This window comes from Callorhinchus milii, unplaced genomic scaffold (genome assembly GCF_018977255.1).
Source record: "Callorhinchus milii isolate IMCB2004 unplaced genomic scaffold, IMCB_Cmil_1.0 Scaffold519, whole genome shotgun sequence".
NCBI classification, from domain to species: Eukaryota; Metazoa; Chordata; class Chondrichthyes; order Chimaeriformes; family Callorhinchidae; genus Callorhinchus; species Callorhinchus milii.
Window position 1 is genome coordinate 41,414 of NW_024705260.1, and position 17,071 is coordinate 58,484.

The window sequence follows — 17,071 nt, forward strand, 5'->3', positions numbered from 1 at the left end:
CAAGGAACTTGTGATTGCGTCTACACTTGTATTACATTATGTAAGAGCGGGTCAACCAATGGTTTCTGAGAGACGCACCCATTTTTACTTGCGTTGGCGAAGTTAGTCAGGCCAGGTCTCTCTTAATCAACCTGGGGAATCCAAGCGCAACTGACATTGTTTATTATCGATAACCATTATGTTGACTGCAGGAGGGACGTTATAAGGTTGGAATAGATAGGAAGCCTTGGCTTCTGAAAGAGCGAGAGACACGACTCGTGTGAGTTCTTCCACCCCGCTTATGCACGGAGGTTATATAAGTCGGCGCCCAAGATCGAAATGCAATCATGCTGTTTTTCTTGTCCCACCGAGTATTCTCCTACATCTTTCCGTCTCATAAGTACCCGAGATTTTCTTCCTTAGGCGAATCGTGGCGGAATGCGAAGTCTAGGACTCACTGGGGCATTCCTAAATTGTCGGAGACTTAGGGCTCATTTATACAGCGGTGCGTGTTAGCTAGTCCAATCAATGTGATGTTACGGGAAGGATGTTTGTGAATCCGAAATGGTTAAGCTACAAATGAGGGACCATACGCCGAAGACCTCCACGAAATAGCGTCAATATGACCTGTTTAGCCCGTCCTTTTATCCTGCTGTGTGCAAGTCCCTTAACAGCACAAGGTCAACTTTCGTAAGAAGTGGACTCTACCATAACGATGTCCTATACCTAGCAATCCGGCTAAGCGGCTTATACCAAGAGTTGAGTCCGAAAGGCCCGAGCAGGAATGTAGGACAATTTAAGGACAATCTCAGACGCATCGCAGACACCTATCCTCCAGGTTCTAAATACATAGCACCCTTCTTAATATGGAAGCATTAATTCTGGTATCGTTGTTATACACTGTTCCCACACTAGCAGACACGGATTAAATGTTTTGCATCCTAGAGCCATTTAGTCATTGCCGTCAGAAACCGCTCATAGATTGGTTGGTATTTAAAGGTTTGTCCGAACTATTCCCCGATTCATTTATCGCCGGCTGATACTCCCTTGAGCGATGAATGCGGTCTCCGATCTTTGCGCCCATGCAATTGCACCTCCCGAGAGGTCGCGTCAGAGTTTTCTGTCGTCCACAGCACAAAGTACCCTAGGACATGCGTGCGTGTGTGAAATTAGTATTGGGGTGTTGAATCGTAGCGGCTCTACATAGTAAGTGAGCTTGAGATATTAAATGTGCCAATTACCTAACTCTGACTGGCCGGGACTGGAGGGTTATCTGTCGAATAGCCAACCAGGAGAGACAAGTATCGCCGCCCAAGCGCTTATTGCAGGAAATTGCACCTGCCACGATTCAAGAGATCTATCTAGCAGCAACCTCACCAGGATCGCGCGAATAAGTCTGCCGGTCAGGTCTTGCCGACGTGACTATGAGGTACTTGTTTGCAGTGTGCCGTACCCCGAAATCAAACGAGCGAAATACCAAAGTTAAGTAGCGCATATGCCATTTTACGCTACACGTGTTGTTCCCCATTCGCATTGCACGCAGTGAGCTGCTCCGCAAGGGGAGACTTGCCATTTTGGCCCGATCCTTCGCAGTATCCGTCCCGGAGGATGGCTGAAGTCAAGTATATAATATAGATACAAACACAAATTGGGGAAGGAACTTTTATGTGGTTTAGCATTTCTTCAATGAAAGACAAAATGAATCATATTTACTGTTTAAGGCAGACAGAAAGTGTGCGAGGACAAAATCCCAGCACAGGGTGGAGATGATGAAACGGGAATGTGAGTACCTCAATCTGACAAAGAAATATGAATGCAAGTGTGGCATTGAGTGTGAGAGGTTGAAGCATGGTAGACAGAGAATCTACTGTCATTGGTGAATAAAATAGGCAAAAAGCACGGTCGTTCAATCGCGGTAAATCGGTCGATCATTTGGTGAATTTGTTGGTGGTTTGGTCAAGGGTCAATTCAACAGTCTTTTGGTAACGGTGAATTAGTCATTAAACAGAGTGAATTAGCGGGCTGCTGCAACAGACTGAACGGGGTTGGTTGTGCAGTCAGGGTGAACGCGATTGGCTGCTCAGTCAGGGTGAACGCGGTTGTTCATTATCGCATTGAAGGAGGAACAACCGAAGGAGCGCCTCACCAGAGTGTGCCGAGTCTGGGGTGGAGCGGTAGCACTGCGGAGGCGAGCGTGGGGACAGGCTGTGCGTGGGCGAACCCGGCACGCTCTCGCTGGACGACAGCGAGCGGTTGAGGGACGACAGGCTGCGGCTCGTCTGCAGCAACGTCACCTGGCGTGTCACCTTGCGAAACAGCGGCGTGCGCTTGCGACTGTGTGGTGCGGGGCAGTTGGGGGCGTAGAAGGCACAGGGGTACAAACGCGGTGAGTTGTTGGTGTTGACAGCTCAGGGTTTAGTGACGTCAAACAGATAAATACAATCAATTGGTCTGCACTTTTGTTGCTTTATACATTGGAAAATGCTTGACCATACTTCAGAAATGAAAGATTGTACGTGAAATAAAGATCATATTAACTGCATGTGAATGGGTCAGATTTGTGAACATCTTTGAGAAAATGACAGTTACACCATACAAGAATCCCTCAATTGGGCTTTAGGTGTTTCATTGGTCACCTCAGACAGGTGACATTCGGAATATGCGGCGTTGTACAGTACGGGAAAACATATCCGGTGTCTGCCTGCCGCGAGCGAGGTTAACAAAATCATCTATTAATGTCCGCTGCTCCTTGAGCTCCACGACCGCTCTCTCACTTGTCGGTTCCCTCCTTCTTCTTGCTCTTCTTGCTGCGCCGAGCCATCCTGGACTTGTAGCTGCCGCGCCGTGCAGGCCCCACCTTGATGGACGTGTTCTCAAACGGCGTCGTCGCGATGGACACCTTGTAGCCGCTCTACAGCAGATGACGAGCAAAGCGCAAAAGGGCAACACACACACACATAGGAGTGAGCCTTAACGAGCAAGTTGGCCAGGTGGCTTAGGAGTCAGACATTGGAGACAGCACTGCTGAGATCCAGGGTTTTAATCTGGGGCAGCCACCCGTGATTAAAATGTGTTGGAATGTAGTGAAAGTGATAAACTTAGCCTGATCACCAATGGCCGCAACAACAACAAATCCGTCACGTCAAATTTGGTTCTGCACTTCATTTGGTGAACAAAATAGATAAGCAGACTGTACATCTCCTAAGTCTGTCTGTCAACATAAACAATAAAAGCATTTTTTAAACACAATCATCAGCTTTACAGTTGTGAGAGTGCATCATTTCAGCAGTATTGATTCAAATACAAGCAACAGAGTCTTATGGGGACCTCATTTGCCAGTAAAATATGATAATTGGTTCTTTACCCTTCTATCTGGCAACAAAACTGACACCTTTTTGCAAGGAGTCATGTTTGCATAGACCGCAATACCTGCAGTCATAAATACAAACAAAAGACATAACTCTGATAATGTGCACTGTCCTTGAAGTTGATTGGTCCACACCCGAGACAGCTTTCCTTCGAGCCTAGTCTCATATGGGTTGGACCAGATGACGCCAAAAGGCGTCAAAAGGTGTCAGTTTTGTTGCCAGATAGAAGGGTAAAGAACCAATTATCAACAGAGTCTTGTTTTTTTATGTGGAGCGATATATGAAATAGGCATGTTTTCTGATTAACTATTTAATATTACTTACAGTCTCCACAATGACGGCAATGACATTTTCATTTGGCTTAAATTCAGGGAGAAGAATTAAAATATTTTATTTACTGTAATGCGACGATCATTTACTCTCTGTGGCGGGGTTGGTGGAAAATGCTGCCCCCTACTGCGTGAACCAGAGGTCACTTGAAGAGATCTCAGGTCTGGTTTGCACTGCTCTGCGAAAGATCCTCATGGATTCATCTCATGATGCCGAGAGTCCAGGTGGGATACCATGAGGGAAATAGACAAAATACATTTTTATTTTCATGTACACGATTTGACGCGTGTATCGTAGGCAAAGTACGATTCAATGACTCGTTACATAGATGGCTACATGATCTCGATTACATTTTTATTCTTATTCCTATTACAAAAGGCATGGAAGATTTAGATTTTTTTTTATATTACCAGGTAAGCCCACTGAGCTATAGAGCTCTTTTTCAGAAGAAGCATAGCCACATATGATAGCTCAACGAAGTGGCTTATCATGTGGATATTTATAGCAGCCAAATACTCGCATGTTTCTAAATGTGGAGGGAAAAAAAACGAGGACCTGAAGAAAAATCCACGCAACCACGGGAGAACATGCAAATTCCAAACATATGGACATATGTTTGGATCAAACCCACGACCTGGAAACCAGGCGAGGTAATTAACAACTCGCCACCGTGGCAATATTCTCCCGGCTTCCCTGCCACATGTGAAAAAATATGTCATCAAATCGGTGACCGAATACGATAATCGCCTCCCTCTCCAAAAACCAATGGCAAAATACTGATCAGCCCTTACAAGGCGCCCAGTCAATACACCACAAGTAGTTGCTTTACAAATGCCATATGAAAGAAAACATAGCAGGAGGCCAGCAGGAGCTGTGGGGAGGAGGAGGAAGTGGTGTCGTCACCTTCAGGATGAGTTCCACCACCTCTGTGTGCACCAGGCCGTGCACGGGCTCCCCGTTGACGTGCGTGATGAGGTCACCCGCGCGCAGTCCGGCCTCGTTGGCTGGGCTGCCCTCTTCCACGTTCTGCCACGGTCAAGAGAGCAGCAGCAGCCGCCGCAAAGAGCGAGCCACAAAAAAAGTCACAAAAAGCAAACAATTAGGAAAAAATGTGCATATGCATGGATTATGCAACGCTTTCCAAAATCGGAAGTATTTAATGAGCAGGATGGAAGTGGATTGCAATTAGTCTTATTAGCTGGGTTTGTTTCCCAAGTTTTTATTCATTTGGTCGATTTTCAAATAAGCTGAGTCCCTAGTTGCAAAACAACTTTATTCTAAAGAAAAAAACTTTATTCTAAAAAAACTTTATTCTAAAGTTTTTTTCAATATTCTACGGACACCTGCCTCTGCTCGTCATTCCATCTTTGTCTCCGTTCGTCCACGTTGTGGTCTGAGTTGATCTCGCCGTTTTTCTTTTAACTCTGTCGGCTTCACAAGACCTCTGTCAAAGCGAACAACCACTGCTATGGTCCCTCTCCCCATCTATCGCCACCACCAATGATGATTTCTTCTCTTTTAAATCCACCCAGCGTGCGACCCTGACTCACTCACCCAAACGACGTGGTGCACAGAGTAGACGTCCGAGTCGCCCATGTAGACGCGGATGGCGCGCAGCGTGAAGCCGTACTTCTTGCCGGCGCGGTGGATCACGACGGGCGAGCGCAGCGCCCCCAGCGCCGGGGAGAAGTCCCGCGATGGGGACGAGTCTCGCGACGATGGATTCGACGAGAGCGAGCGCGGGGACATGGGGCTTGCCAGTGGGGAGCCCACGTACTGCTCTGCTCGCACGCCAACGTGCGCACACACATCCGCACGTAAGCAAACGACCCAGAGATGCACACATGCACCCGCTGGCGCGTCCATACCACTGCACGTAGCCGCACTGTTCCAAATGTGAGAGGATTACATGGGTTCCGACATGTAATGTAGACGGAACTTTAGCTGTCTGCTCCGGCATGCCAAACATGAGCTCTAAGCTCTGCAAGTGTGTCAGTGAGAAACAAGACGCGTTACAATCAAGTGTATAGTTATTGCCACGTGACTGACATAACTGCCACACCGTCTGATTCGGATTTTAGCATCTCCATGAAGTGACATGACAACAGCAATGTGACGGAGCTACTTATTGTGACCTTCACATATTTTCTTCACATGAACGCAGCTATTAGAACATGGAGTTGAGCCCAAAATACACATCCAAAGTTTGTATATGATAAAATCCATTTTTTTGTGTATTTAATGGAAAATATGACAATTCGCATTTGTAATTCACCACTGTGGAGTCAAGAATTTAAGGATCACAAAGACTCACGTGACAATGAAGTGGCCAGAAGACGGCAGTACAGCAAGTGGGTTAGTGAAACTGCACTTGTGCCCTTATACAATATGAGCTATAAGAGCACAAGTATTCCACGCACATGTACCGAATACTGTCACGCTTACAACATGCCTTTTTATTTGTTTTTTCTTCAGTGGTAAGGAAGCTGGTGTGTATTTGTAATGGAAAAACGCATTTACTTATTTACAAGTAGTCCTATAATGCTCAGGTTTGTGTCTCCAAGTTTTGGGAAACGCTCTGATCAATTTTGTTAATGTTTTGGTAAATCGAGTGCTTGAGATCAGCATAACTTTAAAACACAGGCTTGTTTATACCGGATCATCTTTACAAGAGTTATTATCATTTCTGGACAGACGGGCGGATATACAGAACTAAAGTATACGCACTTAACCTGAGGTGGAAAGTATTCAAAATTAACTGAGCAATCACGCCACCCCGCAGGACTTTCTCGAATACACGAATACCCATTTGCTCGGCGAGGCTTCGCTAAACGAGTAACGTTTTCTGCGGTGGGGCGAGTGCGCCATCAGGCGTCTCACCGGAGGGAATGACGAGCGAGAGCGCGCTGTGCGACGCCGACTTGATGACCTTGTTGAGCGGCTTGGCCTTGCGCCGCTCGGGGGCCGGTCCCCCGACGGCCGGCGTCGCCCCGGCCTCCCCCGACATGAGCCGGTGGCGCGCGCCGCACCGCCAGGTCGCTCGTCGCCTTGGCCGACGTCGCCGACGCGGCCGCAGACGCGGCGCCGTCCAGCAGCGAGCAGTCGGCGCTGTCACCACGGGAACGGGCGGGGCCCTCCGAGACGTCCGTGCCGCTCTCTACTGCGCCGGGACGATGGGGGGGGGGCGGGATACCAAGGTGGTGAGATGTTGACTACTTCGCCGAGTGTACAGGAGGTCCTGAACGATCCTGACGACTGTATATATGGAGTTTGCACGTCTCCCCCCTGTGGTCGTGTGGATTTTTCTCCGGGTCTCCAGTTTTTCCCTTCACATTTCGAATCAATGTGCATTTAGAGTAGTTGGCTGATATACATTTCCACATGATAAGCAACTTCGCTGAGCTATCACTTGTGGCCAGGTTGTTTCTGAAAAACAGCTATATATCTCGGGAGGCCTTACCTGGTAAAATAGCATTTTTATATTTCAGTTTAGTTTAGAGAATTGGGTTGGAAGGCAAGACAACTTTCTGGCGAAACGCCCATAATTATCGAAGCATCATTGCCACGTCAGTGAACGACACGGACCCTGGAGATGGTACAACAGGTACACTTACTTCTGCAGTGAGTTGAATAGGTGTGTCCTCTCATGGTGGGGATAATATTATTTTTTTAAGGTGCACCTCGATATTTTTATTGAGTACAATTATTGCATTCTATACAAGTAAACATATTTCAAAATGACTGCCTGCAAGATTTCCACAAGATGAGCATGTGGTAGGCTGACAAGCCAAGGACATGTGGTCACCGATTGTGTCGGGTTCCCACGTGCTCCGCTCGTGGTGACCTTGAGAGCTTTTCATGTCTAGGCTGTGTTAGTGAGCAGGGTAGTAGGGGCTGAATCCTGTTAGTTCGAGCCACCTGCCACTGATGCCTCTGCAACGAGTGGTACTCTGCATGTGAGTTATCAGATGGGTGTTTAAGTTCGAGCCTTCAAGGTTTTTGCCGTTTAAGTTAATATTTTATGCCAGAATGGTAACTGTCCATTTACGGAAGGTTTCCCCATCGGTGTCAAGAGCGCCGAGCGTGGCCGTCTCTCACCGGACAGTGTGGAGCTGCTGTTATCGCCGCCGCCGCTGCCCGTCGGGTGGTGGGCGTCCCGCCAGCCTCCTCCGTCAGCGCCAGCTCTCCGATGGTGAGCAGCGCCTGCGTGGCGCCGGACTTGCTGCCGCTCCGTGTGACGGGCGCGTGCGACGACGTCGCACCTCCTCCGCCCATTATCGCGACCGCCGCTGCGGCCGCCGTGCAGGCCGCCTCGCCCTCCTGGTCTTCGAGCGCGATGGCGAAGCGCGGCATGTCGAGCAGCGCCGAGCGCCGGCGCCGCACCGTCACGGGCGGGCTCCCGTCGCTCTCCGTGTGCGACGACTCCGAGCCCGACAGACGCTTGCGAAGGCTGGGATTGAGACAGACGGACGCCGGTCGCGTCACACGCGTCGACGGAGAAAATAAGCAGCGCGCGGACAAATGCCGTCTAATCACACAGCTCTGGCCAGTGAAGCTGCCGTGAAAACAGTAACAGGACATGACACCAGAGGGTAACAAAGAAAACCAATCGCATTGCTGGAAAATGTTAAAGTTACTCAACTTACACAAAACGGGAAATTCATATTGTCACAAGTCATATCTCCTACTCATTATTAGTAACTCTCTCTCCTCATTACCGATAATTCGTAACCTCAATGATCAAGCTACTCCATTCTCTGCAGCTTTGGCCTCTGCTATAACATTGGTACAACTGTCCTGCCAGTAATGTTGCCACTGTACCATTTGTGTTGCAGTAGGTTTTTATAAGACCATTGCAAAACCCTCTTCCTTCCTCCAGGCTTAGGACTGGAATAACCCACCCGGCAGCCTCCCTCCAGGGAAGAAGACGGACTATTTAACACAGGCAAGATTATCTGGATTTGGTCACGTGTTGAGCATTTCTTCTTCTGCTGCTGCTGCACAACCTTGAGAGAATAAATGCTCAACATGCAGCTCGACTTGGAAACCCACACTTGGATGTCAGGGAGACTGCTGGAAAAGATCTTCAAAACATCGGCTCGGACATCACCAGAGGCACTTTGCAAAGCGTTGGACAGGAACGAGTGGAGACGCTGGACTGCCATGTGCAAACATGCAAGGGCTGAGTAGCGAGTCCTCTGGGTTAAATACGCAACGATACAAACGGGAGGAGGTGTGGAGTATCATAAAAGTTTTTTGGGTTAGATCGCCTAAGTATAAATGTGCAGTGAATCTACCACCACCTGACACAGCCAATTAATAAGGTTTGTAATGCAAACAAAACGTGCCAATTAGTTACTACTTCAGCACACCGGTGTGTTGGTGTGCTGAAGTGTGTTTAGTGCCTGTGTTGGGTGGCGGCGGGCTAAAATATAGATATCTATATTTACGTGATCTAACCCAAAGAAACCTTTATTATGGATAAATTGGTCTCGAAAGCTTTTATATTAAACCAGAGCGGAGTATGGCAAACGCAACAACGCCGCTCACATTTCTGGCGAACCGAGCATCCAGCCCTTGTCGTGCGCGCGCAGCGTGACGAGGCTGCCGCGCTCATCCTTGTCTTCGCTGGCGCTGCGCTTGGGCGTCGGGGTGGGCGTAGGCGTCGCGGGCGTGGTGGGGATGCGCCGATCGTCGTGGTGGGACAGACGCTCCATGCTGCTGTAAACCTAGTAGGAGAGGCAGGCAGAGCGAGGCAGGGGACCGTTTGAGTTTGTTTGATACACTCGTCACAATTGCAGCCTGGGTGAACATCCTTAGAGGACCAGAGTTACACGGTACTGGGCATGTCCTCCATCTGATAAGTTATGTCTTCATTTCTCTCCTCACCCCCTCTCTCAAGATCATCTCCAGGATCTGGTCTAGATCGCTAGTCCTTCTCTACAATTCATCTTGTAGTACCCAAAGTGGTCTTCATAATTTCCCTCCAAGTTCGGAGTTTGAAACCATTCTACCAATATATGATTTTCTGTACCGACCCATGGAATTAAAGTGATTTTAAAATATTTAATTGCTACATAAAATGAAATTCAGTTCATGTGAAAGTGTATGTGAGGTTTTTTTCTGTAATGCTCACATATATATGTTTAAGTTAGATCAGCAAGATGTAGGAAGAGTGAACAATGTAGGGAGGCCTTCATCCAGCAGTGAATTGACAAAGGGTGATAATATATTTCTGCTCTATTTATTATTTACATTGAGTGTGTGGATATGAGCACAGCCCCTCCAATGTGCTGCGTTCCCTATGATTACCACCAGGTAAGCAAGGGATGCACGGAGGCCTGGCCCGTGCCGCAGTGTCAGCAGCCCGCAGGGCCGTGGCGTACCTTGAAGCGGGCGAGCAGGAGGAGAACTGCCTCATCTCGAGTGGCTCCTCGTCGTTTGTGTCGTCCTCGGAGTCCAGGTGGTGATAGCGATCCGAGCGCGCTGCGCAAGCGCACGACACAAAATGGAAAAAGATCCCTCGTTATAGAATGTTGGGGCTGACTGTCATTCGCGTGCACGAAGGGGTGTGTGGCCCGTGCCAGCGAGCAAAGACGTTTCGATGCAGGCGTTCCGTGGCTGCGGCGAAACACGGCCTCTTACTGTCGAAGTAGCTGGTGTCTTCCTCGGACTCGAGTTGAGGCACAAACTCCGCCTTCTGTCGGAGCAGTCCGTCCCAGTCGAGGCTGTGGAAGAACTGGTGCTGTTTCACCTCGAAGGCTCCACCTTGATGGCCGAACGCGCACAGGGGAACACAAAGACAGGTGCATTAACGCGGGTGGCATCGGTGGCGTAGTGTGGATGGCATGGGCCCTGGTGCGAGAAATGAAATGGGGCTGCCTGCCCAGTTTATTCATAGCCCGGTGCCTGGAAACCTCCAGCCTGTAGGCAGTTGCACTGTCTGCACACTCGATAGCTACGCTGCTGGGTGGCATTCAGACTGGGCACAAACACGTGGGAAATGAAACACATAAACAAAGATCTCCACATAACCACGGAGACTGCTAGGGCAAGTGTTATGATAACTTATTAAGGCCACTATAGCGCACAAGATGGTAGTGTTGCTCAGCTGCCTATGCGTTTGTCTCCCTAGTTCTGTTTAAATGAGGGTGATCATTGAAGGCTGCGTTGAGATAGAAGAGGCCCAGAAAAGTTTGACATTTCACATGTCACTGGTGTTGTGAGGAGGAAGCAAAGCATTGAGCGTGGCAGGGTCGGCAAGAAACCGCGATTGGCACGGCGGAATGCTGTCGCCTACCCGTGCCGAGCCGCTCCAGAGGATTTCGCTCAAGCAGCCCCGTGATGAGGTCCTGGACGTCTGATGGCAGTGCATCCTCTCCTCGGGCCACACGATCTCATCTGCATAGCAGCACAAACATCACCAGAGGAACACACGCGGGCACGCACGTAAGCACGTGTGCATACATCGGCATAACGCGTGCCAACACGCGTTGTGTCGATGTGAAGATCCCCCTAGATAGCCTTCAAGTTTGGGTAAGTGCAATTAGAGAGCAAGAATGAAGGCTGGCACAGTGCACAAAGGGGTGATGGAATATCCAATAATGCACCTCACTTCCATCGTCTCCCCAGTGCTGATATTTTATGCCACGTACCAAGTACTGATGTAAGGCTGGGTCGGTGGCGCAGTACAAGTTGTGATATCATGCCGGGACTGGTGAGCCGTGGTCGGGAATCGCATGCCAGTTTTGTAGCACACATTACCAGATACAGACCAAGACCTCGCCAACATACACCATGCCAAATTAGTTTGGCTCATTCAAAGCACGACGCTTTTTTTGCAAGCGAGGAAATGTTCTTTTAAAGAGCACACTGCAAATAAAGTGAAGCAGTTGAGATTTCCAATTTCAGCTAAAGTCAGGTCGGAAAGGAACAAAACCATGACTCGGGCAGGGTTGGCACGAACAGCAAGAACACCAAGTACCCTCCATTAAAACGTGCAATGGCTGGAGATTATTACTTTACTGCTGACAAGCACGTTTTGGCACAGACAATTTTCCAAGAGTAAATAACCTTTAAAAAAAACAATGCATTTCAAATGTTCATGCTATATTCATGAAAAAAACTGATGAATAAAAAAAGCAAATCCTAAGGGGATGCTAATAAAGTTAACATGCTGTTTTGCGCTAAAACTTACGCTTCCTTAAATAAAATTTGGCTAAAACAAGGACACATCTGGACTGTGTGGTTAAATGCTGCAAGTGAGCATGAAAACGCAGCTGATATGCCATGTGAGAAACGTAATCTTATATGTAATTGTCATTTTTTTATGTCCGTCTATCTGTGTGTGTTCGCACACTTGCGAAGGATTTGGCTCTCAAACGGTGGGGTCTATGTTTAAAAAAAAATAGCCAGGTACCACGCCATAAGCCCCGTGGTGAGCAGGCGCTATTCCTTTTTCCCATACATCAACTTTAAAGTAGTTAAATTGCGATTTAGTGCCGTTTTCGTTTATTTATTCAATAGTGCGCGATCGACCATACCAACTCACGCGCCTTTGGTGGGGGGGGCCGCCCATGCTAAGTCGCATGCCTTCGGTGGGAGTGAGAGGGATTTAAATAGCCAGGCACCACGCCGTAAGCCCAGCCGTGAGCAAGCACTATTCCTTTTTCACATCCGTCAACTTTTAATTAGTTTAATTAGCAATTTACAGCGATTTTTGTGCGCTTCGTTTTTATTCATTTATTTATGACGCATGCATGACCTTACCAACTCACGCGCCTTTGGTGGGGAGGATGGCCCATGCCAAGTCACACGCCTTCAGTGGGAGTGAGGGTCGCGTTACAAATCCGAGAAAAAATACACTAAACGCTTAGGTAATTTCTTCACTGTCTCATGTCCCCCCCCACGATGCGTGCAGTTATTATTACTATACAGTCGGTAGGTGGGACATCGTGCCTGGGGGGGGGGGGGGGGGGGCAGGGGTAGCAGCCCAGCCCCAGACTGCCAAGGTGCCACCTCGGCCGGCTGAACAATCTAGGCGAGGCCGGAGGCTCTGCACGGGACTAGACCTCACCACGCCATTCTGTCAGATGAGTACTTGGTGCTATAGAGTCAATAAATACTGCAAGAGTCAGCATGTACTATTGTAGTGATAGCAGGTATCACCACAGTCAGTATGCACTACTGTAATCATAGCAGGTATCACCACAGTCAGTAGGCACTGCTGTAATCATAGCATGTACCACCAGTCGGTATGCACTGCTGTAATCATAGCAGATACCACCACATGGGACTAAGCCTCATAATGCCACTCTGTCAGGTGAGTACTTTGTGTTAAAGAGTCGATAGATAATGCCATACAGTCAGCATGTACTACTGTAGTGATAGCAGGTACGACCACAGTTGGTATGCACTGCTGTGACCATAGCAGGTACCACCAAAATCAGTATGCACTGCTGTAATCATAGCAGGTACCACTACAGTCGGTATGCACTGCTATTATCATAGCAGGTACCACCACAGTATGCACTGCTGTAATCATAGCAGGTACCACCACAGTATGCACTGCTGTCATCATAGCAGGTACCACCAGTCAGTACGCACTGATGTTACATTTTTAAGAGTAGTTTTGAAATATTTTTGAGACCCGGGCAACGCCGGGCTAGGTTTGTTGCGGAGAAGCATGTTCGCATATTAATAAAAAGATACAAAATAATAACATACAATACAAAACAAGGAGCAGCACTTGTGGTTGAATACAAGCACAAATTATTGCTCAGAATAGCAATTGCTGAAACGGTTTGCCCATTACATATGTTATGAGGCAGTGTTAGTGACAAATGTGCGAATCGTGTAATTGAAGCAGTATCATTCATGAAAAATGGAAAAAAACATATGTATATATGGCTGTTGAACTACTTTCGCACCGTGCGTAGCGAACTGTGATAATTAGAGGTGCGGGGGAAGGACAAACTAAACACAAAAAGCAGTTCTAAAGAAAAATTGTTTTAAATCGAAATTATTTAAAAGTGCATAGCTCCAGTGGCTTTCTAATATCAGTAGAAAGAGCGTTACAGACGGCCGCAGAAGAACATATGAAAGTGCGCGATGTGAAAGCAAATAAGCACAATGAGCCAAATGCAGTGTACAGTAAGTCACAGATGAACTGGCAGGCTACATCACTGGCGTTGTACCAGACCAGTCGGGGAGAAAGGGGCACTGGGTGCCTGTATGATCATGCAGTGTCGAGCACTGCTGCTGAAAATGTGACAAGTGCTGCACTGCGGAAGCGAGGGGAAGGGGGAACAGAAGCAGTTATTTTAAGGAAACATTCTTGAAAAGCACTGGGAACAGTGTTCCAGCGCAAAGTGAGCTGATACCCACGTCACCATCCTGACCTGCGCGGGCCACTCACCGCTGATGACTTGTCCGAAGAGCTCCTCGGGCGTGTCCCGAAGAATGGAACGCAGCCGACGAGGAACTCGTACAGGATGACGCCCATGGCCCACCAGTCGACAGGCTTGCCATAGCCCTGCCGCAGGATCACCTCCGGCGCGATGTACTCGGGCGTGCCACACACCTGCGGTGCGGCACAGGAAGGGCGGGAGGCAGCGAGGAGTCAAGTTAACACACGAAAAAAACAAACCGTTAAGTGGTTAATTCACCTTGTGCATGAACAACCTCTACTTCCTGCTCCTTCTGCAGCTCCATAGTTTTACATCCCCAAATCAAAAGTCTGAACCTTTGTTTTTTGCACCAAAGTCTCCTGCTGGCCAAGCACCCATCATTAAAAAACTTAACATTAACTAATTAAATCTATTATCACCATCATGATTGATTGAAATAATCTTTCGTAAAATATTCCGGAGGTGTAGATGCAGAGGTTGAAAATATTTTACCACTGTCGCTGCTTTGCTGTTGAAGCATATGTATTCATTTAGCGTATATGGGTAATGGTATTACTTCAGAAGAGCAGGCCCATTGCCTGAAATTTCTACAGCTGGTCGCGTTGGATAATTACACTTTTACTTAGGGAATTTACTTTCCACACAATTCCTGACTTGTAACTTAAAAACCAGAGCCATGGAGAAAAAAACCCAACATAAACCAGGCCATGTCACTTTAAATATTCTGTTTCCAAAGACGACATTTCTGTTTTGGATGTACTGTATCTACATCAGCTTAGCGCATATGTTTGACAGACAAGTTTCTGGCACAGATAAAGAGATCAATCCACCACAACACTGTTAACTTAAAAAAAATACAAGTGTAAAGTTCAGCCAGCTTCAGAGCATCAACTTAATTATAAAAAAATACAGTATGACAAGATATTTCAATCTCTCATGTGCTCATCTGTTTCCAGTGGTAACATAACGGGAAAATGCTGACTAGAAAAAAGGTACACATCTTAACCCTGTGCATTTCGAAGTGATTACATTTTTTTCCGATTCCCACGCTGGAGAGCGCCCGTCACACTGGGAGACGCTGATCCGAGCAGACAGATTCTTAATTGCCTGGCGTCCGCGTTGCCCTTGACAGCGCGCGTCGACAGTTTATTTCCCACCGAGACATCTCCTGCCATTCGGTCACCCCACCGCCGCAAACCGGAAATGGCTTCGAGATAATATAATCGCGTAATATATTTTATATTATCTTACAACCATGTTTTCTTAATTATAAGACGCTCTATGGAAACGTAAGACGTACTTTAAACTCGTACCCAGTTATCAAAAAATTATACAAACCTGGTCGCTCACATGCACACACACATTGGTGTCAAGAGTTACTACACAACACAGCGCTACACACAACACATGTGTAGCGCTGTAAATGGGCTTTGTGCACTTACCTGCGTAGCAGACACACCTATCAGGGCAGTAACTTGCACCGGCATGTGGGTCGCTACATTCCCCAGCCCAAAGCTGGAGGGGGCTGCGGGGTGTCCTAGATCCCCCGGGACCCCCCTGAACTCTCTGGAAGGGAGGCGTGGCCAGGGCTGACACACCTGGGAGGTGTAAAAAGCCGGACCTATGGAAGGACCCGGGGCCAGTCCAAGACCGAAGCCAGAACCTGGACCCCTAGCCCCTCTGCCCTTGTAAGGGCCGGGACTCTGTGGGACAGTGGTGAGACCCTGGGTACCCCCGGCCCGACATCCTGTAAGGGCCGGGTCCGAGTGGGCCAGTGGTCGGGACCCGCACCTTGGCTGGGTCGGGTCAGTGCAGCCTCCCCTAAGGCACTCATAGCCGGAGGAACTGAGAGCCGCGTAGCTCCGTGATAGGGCACACCAGTCCGGAGGCCATACCTTCCCAAGCGGTAGTCATAAAGGGCCGTTGCCCTTGTGAAAGACTGTGCGATACCGTTAGCGTTATTGAATAAACACGCTCTGCCTCCAAAGATTCGTCTCCGCCTTCCGTAAACCCACTACACATGGACAAAACTGCTTGGTCCGGGGAGCTCCTGTAGGAGGCAATGCCACACTACATGGGGCATCTTCTACTAAAAATTAAACAAAAAATTCAGTAATCAAAGCTGAAATAGGCTAAAACACACATTTATTTCAATATGATGTTTTTGTTTAATCATCGATGCTTGGGATTAGATCATTAACTCGCCATACTTGTTGAGAACCAGGCTTAATCACAGGCAGGTGCTTGAATTCAAACCCAAAACACTCAGCAGTGGCAGCTCAGAGCTCATGCCACAGGAGTGGCCCTCTAAACTACTCGGCTAGCTGGCCCTACATCCTGTGTTCTCTAGCCCCCCATCTCCACCTCGTCCATCATCTCCACTTCGTCTCTCCTCCACCTCATCTCTCCCCCACTCCCCACTCCCCACTCACCTGTTTGTCGAGGAACTCGCGCGTATCCTTCTCGATGTGCTCCTCGTACAGGTTCGTGGTGAGGCTCATGAGTCCGATCTTGAGAGTCCGAAGTCCGTCAGCTTCACGTGACCCATGGATGTGATGAGCAGGCTGGGGTGAGGAGGGGGGGGTGGCGGTGAGTGACGGACGGACAAGTGCAATGCACTCGTTTTTGTTACATTTTCGTGCAATTCACGCTCTGTGCGTGTGGAGTTCACTGTACACGGTGAATAAAAAACACCTGCTAAATGAGCTCCCATCATCTCTAGATTGTTTCACCCGCATCTGCAAAGCTGTGTATTGCATGCTGTGTGTGCTGTGTGTAACGCAAATACTTTTGTGCGCCACGTTTTGCATGTGTAGTGACGTAAATGAAGTCACGATGCCGTTTAGCGCCAGCTACTATCACAAGAGTGGAAGTGTGCGTCTTGAGCCTCTCCCTGGCACCAGAGTGGACATGGCATGGAAGCTGCCCTAGGGGGCATGGTTCTGGTGACGGTGAGAGAGAGGGGCAAGTAAGGACGTGACAGTC

The 17,071-nt window shown here is 48.4% G+C and overlaps 1 pseudogene; it reads right to left on the reverse strand.

Moving 5' to 3' along the window:
* Positions 1-1,001: 1,001 nt before the first annotated feature.
* Positions 1,002-16,802, reverse strand: LOC121852172 (annotated as a pseudogene).
* Between the last annotated feature and the right edge of the window lie 269 nt (positions 16,803-17,071).